We start from the raw sequence: 6,000 nt of genomic DNA on the forward strand, positions 1-6,000 counted from the left end.
GGAAATTTTCCCACCTCACTGTTTACCCCTTTTTCCAGATCACTTATGACTATGTTGAACAGCATGGGTCCCAGTACAGATCCATGTGGGACACCACTAGTTACTCCTCTCCATTCTTAAAAATGACCATTTATTTCTGCCCTTTGTTTCCTATTTTAACCAGTTACTGATCCATGAGAGGACCTTTCCTCTTAACTCATGACAATTTACTTTGCTTAAGAGCCTTTGGTGAGAGACCTTGTCAGAGGCTTTCTGAAAGTCCAAGTACACTGTATCCACTGGATCCCCCTTTCCTACATGTACCAAAATCACTTCTGGAGCCTTTTTTAAAAATCAGCATTACATTAGCTCTCTACCAGCCACCTGGCACAGAGGTTGATTTAAGTGATATGTTACATACCATGATTAATATTTTTCAATTGAATATTTGCGTTCCTTCAGAACTCTTAGGTGAATCCCAACTGGTCCTGGTGAATTATTATGGTTTAATTTGTTCCAAAAACCTCCTCTAACGATACTGTGGGACAGTTCCTCAGATCTGTCACCTAAAAAGAATCAGGTGCGAGAATCTCCCTCATATCCTCTGCAGTGAAAACTGATGCATTTATCCTCCCTGCAATAGCTTCATCTTCCTTGTCTGCTCCTTCAGCACCTCGAGCGTCCAGGGGACCCACTCACTCTTTGGCCGGCTTCCTGCTTCTGGCGTACTTTGAAAAAAAATTGCTGACAGTTTTTGTGTCTTTTTCAAGTGGTTCTTCAAATTCTTTTTTTGGCGTGCCTAATTCTACTCTTACACTTGACCTGCCAGAGGTTATGCACCTCTCTATTTTCCTCAGGACGATTTGACTTCCAGTTTTTAAAAGATGTCTTTTTGCCTCTAATCACCTCTTGTACTCTCTTGTTTAGCCACAATGGTGTTTTTTGGACATCTTCCTGGGGTTTCTTCTGTGGTGGTGATTATTTAGTTTGAGCTTCTATTATGATGTTTTTAAATTATTTCCATGCTGCTTGCAGGCACTTTACTCTTGTTACTCTTCCTTTTAATGTCCGTTAACTAACTACCTCATTCTTACGTAGTTCCCCTTTCAGAAGTTAAATGTTACCCTGGTGAGCTTTGTTGATATTTCCCTCCCTACAAGGATGTTAAATTGAATTACATTATAGTCACTATTACCAAGTGCTGCAGATATATTCACCTCTTGGACCAGACCCTGTGCTCCACTTAGGACTAAATCAAGAATTTCCTCTCTCCTTGTGGGTTCCAAGACTAGCTGCTCCAGGAAGCCGTCATTAGTGGTACCTAGAATTTTCTCTCTGCATCCCGTCCTGAGGTGACAAGGGGCATAGCAAGCAGATCGAGGGACGTGATCGTCCCCCTCTATTCGGCATTGGTGAGGCCTCATCTGGAGTACTGTGTCCAGTTTTGGGCCCCACACTACAAGAAGGATGTGGATAAATTGGAGAGAGTCCAGCGAAGGGCAACAAAAATGATTAAGGGTCTGGAACACATGACTTATGAGGAGAGGCTGAGGGAACTGGGATTGTTTAGTCTGCAGAAGAGAAGAATGAGGGGGGATTTGATAGCTGCTTTCAACTACCTGAGAGGTGGTTCCAGAGAGGATGGTTCTAGACTATTCTCAGTGGTAGAAGAGGACAGGACAAGGAGTAATGGTCTCAAGTTGCAGTGGGGGAGGTTTAGGTTGGATATTAGGAAAAACTTTTTCACTAGGAGGGTGGTGAAACACTGGAATGCGTTACCTAGGGAGGTGGTGGAATCTCCTTCCTTAGAAGTTTTTAAGGTCAGGCTTGACAGAGCCCTGGCTGGGATGATTTAGTTGGGGATTGGTCCTGCTTTGAGCAGGGGGTTGGACTAGATGACCTCCTGAGGTCCCTTCCAACCCTGATATTCTATGATTCTATGATTCTGCGATTCTATGACATGTACCTAGTCAATACAGGGATAGTTGAAATCCCCTATTATTATTGGGATTTTTTGTTATTGTAACCTCTCTAATGTCCCTGAGCATTTCACAGTCACTGCCACCATCCTGGTCAGTAATATATTCCTATTGCTATACTCTTATCCAAGCATGGAATTTCTATCCATATTCTATGGTTCAGTTTGATTCATTTAAGATTTTTCCTATATTTGACATTCTCTTTCTTTCACACATAGTGCCACTCCCCTACCAGCACAACCTATTCTGTCATTTCTAGTCTACATTTTGTGCCCTGGTATTACCCTGTCCCATTCATTATCATCGTTCCATCACATTTCTGTGATGCCTGTTATATCAATATCCCCAAACCAAAGGAGTGGTGGCAGATGGTGGGAGTAATGTTCATGGCTGTAAGGCGTTTTTGGTATTTATACTTGCCCACAAGCACAGATTTCAGCCCCTGGAATAAACCCACCCCACCACTTCACTTCACATTCCCAAGAATACATCCCGCAACTTCCTCCCTGCCAATGTACAATGCTCCGTCTTTGCCACCAAGGCCAATTTTTAGTGTCTTTTGCAGTTAGGAATTCTTGGGTCTTGGTGGTTTCAGCAGAGCAGGCGTTCCTTCTTCTCTCTTGGAACAGTCATGGTTTTGCATTATACAGGGGAGAGGTTACTAGCACGTCACCCTATAGTGCTTTGGTTTCTTTAGCAAATACTGAATGCAGGTTAGCTCTGTTAGTGGACAAGGGAGAGGTTACTAGCACTTTACCTTGTCCTTTTCCCTGTTGTCCAAAAGGAGGAAAGAAAAAAAAAAACCCAGAAGGAGGGACAGGCTGATCTGTAGTCGAAGTGAAGTCATCTCGAGTTGGAGGGGTCTTTTTGCAGTAAGAAGTATGGGTCCAGGCAGTCAGTCCTTGGCACTTCACAGCAGTGTTGGTAGTTAGCAGGACTTAATAAGGGCCTTTCCAGCATGGGACCAGAGTAGTCTTTTGTTGATGGACCTTTATTTAGACCCAGTTACCTGGTTTTAACAAATGGCAGGTTTGCTTAGGATCCTTGGAGCAGGACTTCTTTCACCTGTAAATACAGAGACCTCACACATTTTATTAATGTTTGGCAGTGTTTTACAGATCTCACAGCTGCTTGGGCACATTTAAGCCCCCCTCTTTTTTGGCTGTTAGCCAAATTCTAGCTGTGAGTAGTGTCCTTGGGCAGGCCAGCGTCTTATCTTTGGACCGAGCCTGCCAGCTACAGCGTTGAATTAGCTTGTCCTTTGTTTTTTTTCTTTTTCTTTTTGGCTTTTATTAACCTGCAAAGGAAACTTTTATTTTTTACTTACACATCTTTGTTTAAAAATGAACACATGTACATTGCCCATTATACAGCACTTTAGTTTTATTGTTTAATGTATGCTACATACACCCTTTTAGGAAAATGACTTTATTACAGAGCTTTGGAGCAACAAGCCAGGACAAGCACACCCACTTTTGAGGAGTCCACTTGGTACAACCTCTGGTGTCCAATAGCTTTCCTCCCTCCTCAGCCCTTTGGCTAGAAATTTGAGGTAGCCAGAAGGATCCCATGTATAATATGGGGAGTGGGTTAACCTTTCATGTCCTTGCTTTTAAAGATTGTTGGTGTGCCAATTTTAACAACAATTTTTTTTAATTAAAAGATCTGGCCAATTAATTTTTTTTCTTACTTAAGCAAATGTATTAAACTTTGGTATATTACATTTTTTTATATTATTTAAACACTTTGTATTTCAAGTTGAATAAAACAAGTATCTGCATTTTGATTTAACCCTTCTATTTAGTTTTAAACTAAACTGTTCTATGAAAAATTAAACACAGCAATTTTGGCCACAAGACAAACATCACAAGACAGGACATAGAACACAGAACAGAATTCCTATTGTGCCAGTAAATTCATGAGATGTTGAATTGCTTTTCAGCTGGCATCAGTTTTTTTTTATTTTTTGAAAGAAAAAAAGAACACAGATTTACCCCTTCTGGGCAGTCAGTCATTGCTTAAAATATTTTTTTTATATACAAATACCCTTGTTAATTGCAGGCAAAACTGAGGAATTACACATATTTTTTTGTATTTGTTTTATAGGCAGCCAAGGTTTTAGTGGCTTTTACCTTATTAGTTAGGTAATTTACATTAAAACAAATGCTTTTTGGCTTGCTTTTGGATCCACAGCTTAAAGATTTTTACTTTAAAAAGGCAAAATAAACTTTACCAGACTTTTGATTGCCTTTTACTTTTAACTTTTGCTGTTAAACACACAGCGACCTGAAAAGGAAGATACCACCTATTGTAGCTCCTTGGAGCCTAATAAGATATTAATTAAGTAGCACTGTATAATTGCATTCCTTTGGAAAAGGGCCCATTTCCCCCAAAATGGCTGCAAAGAAGCCAATAATTCTTTTTTTTTTTTTTAGTATTTTACAAAGTTTAACTGCTTAATTTTTTTTAGCAACTACAGAGTTAACTTTTTACTTTCCTTTTTTAAATTACTTGCTTATCTCCCAAACACCCAATTAACTTAGATGTTACCATTTTAAGTATTATTTTGGGATTTACGTTTTTTATTGTTGTAATTATTTATTTCTTTTTTTTTCACTATGACCTTCAAGTTTCCAACCTATTTTTTAATTTTTTTATTTGTTGCCTGCCTGCTCGGGCCCGATTTTGTTTTTCTTTTTGAACTGTTCCTTTCATGAGCACCAGCCTTGTCCCACTACCAATTTAACAAGGAGGGTGGGCTTTTTAACTAGCCCCCCAGCACTTCTGGTCTCTTTTTTTAAATATTTTTACTTACAAGGGCTACCCGAGTTCTCCCCCGTGAGGCTTGTCACCTGAACAGAACACATGGCCAATTGGCAAGCAAGGAGGTGACGGGCATAGGTCAGAAAGCCGAGGGTAAGCCGGAGGAGGAGCAGAAGCAGGCATAGCACACAGCAGGGCTGGAGACCCCTGAGATGAATAAGAAAAGGAGGAGGAAAGAGGACGTCCTTTTGCACGTGCATAAGCCCAGTTGTCCCATACATACCAATAATATATCTGGGCTGGAGCTTTGTTCTCCAGCCTTTTTCTAAGTGCTGTTAATTTTTTCCCAGCAAAGGAACCATTTGGTGGCCATTTGAAAGGTGTTTGAGTTGTTAGTGCTGGCCACTTAACCTTGAACAAGATTACAACTTTTTTTTTTTTTAACCTAACCCATGGGTACCAGAAATATTTTCCCAGTTTTTGAGAATTTTAGCCAAAGGGGTCCCCTTACTTACACTCTGCCCAGAAACCATAATGGGCTACCAAAAGGACACCAAATGTGCCACCTTATCGCCTAAGCGACGGCTCACACCCCCGTTTCTTGGAGTTCTTAAAAATGAACTCACCCTGTGCCGGCTGGAGCTGTCCGAGAGGAGGAGTGTAGCCTTGCTTGTTGGGGCGAGCCTAGAGTCCCTTCGTGGTCACCAACACTGTTACGAATTATACCTAATTGGTCACGCACACAAACTGCTGCGAATTATACCTGACAGGTCACGCACAGAAACTGCTGCGAATTATACCTCACAGGTCACGCACAAGAACTGCTGCGAATTATACCCGATAGGTCACGCACAGTTTGAGTCTAGGCTGAGGCACACGAACAAAGTCCACAACTGCAGAGTTCCCAAAGATACTAAGTTTATTATGCTTGAGCGTGGTGCCCCCCTGCTAATCAGGAGGGGACCCCGAATGCAGGTTATACAGAGATTATACACCTTTTAGCAAAGCATGTTGCCCTCGTGCATTGGAAACCTTAGCCAATAGACAAACCCTTCCCTTATCTACCACCTATCCCTGCTAAGTGCATCCCTCGTGCTAAACCATTACTTTAACTACACAACATGGTCCTAAAGCAATGCACCAGTAGCCTTTCTTATCAGGATGGGAGGCTCATATCAAGGCCAGGAGGCAGGGAGTTAGGAACAGACAAAGAACAGAAACTGGGAGTCGAGACAGGCTGGAAACAAGGGGGAGGGGGGTTCATAGGAATGCAGTATCT

The 6,000-nt window shown here is 41.5% G+C and overlaps 1 protein-coding gene across 1 annotated transcript in view; it reads right to left on the minus strand.

Moving 5' to 3' along the window:
• The window catches only part of LOC125631294 (olfactory receptor 51G2-like), a 17,358-nt gene extending 11,649 nt beyond the window's left edge, over window positions 1-5,709 (minus strand). The window contains exons 1-2 of the mRNA XM_075125616.1: window positions 5,348-5,709; window positions 2,716-3,023 (exon numbers count right to left, since the gene is read on the minus strand). The gene's annotated coding sequence lies outside the window, so the exon portion shown is untranslated. The remainder of the gene's footprint in view (window positions 1-2,715; window positions 3,024-5,347) is intronic.
• Window positions 5,710-6,000: the final 291 nt, after the last annotated feature.

The sequence above is a fragment of the Caretta caretta genome, chromosome 1, assembly GCF_965140235.1.
Source record: "Caretta caretta isolate rCarCar2 chromosome 1, rCarCar1.hap1, whole genome shotgun sequence".
Classification (NCBI taxonomy): Eukaryota; Metazoa; Chordata; order Testudines; family Cheloniidae; genus Caretta; species Caretta caretta.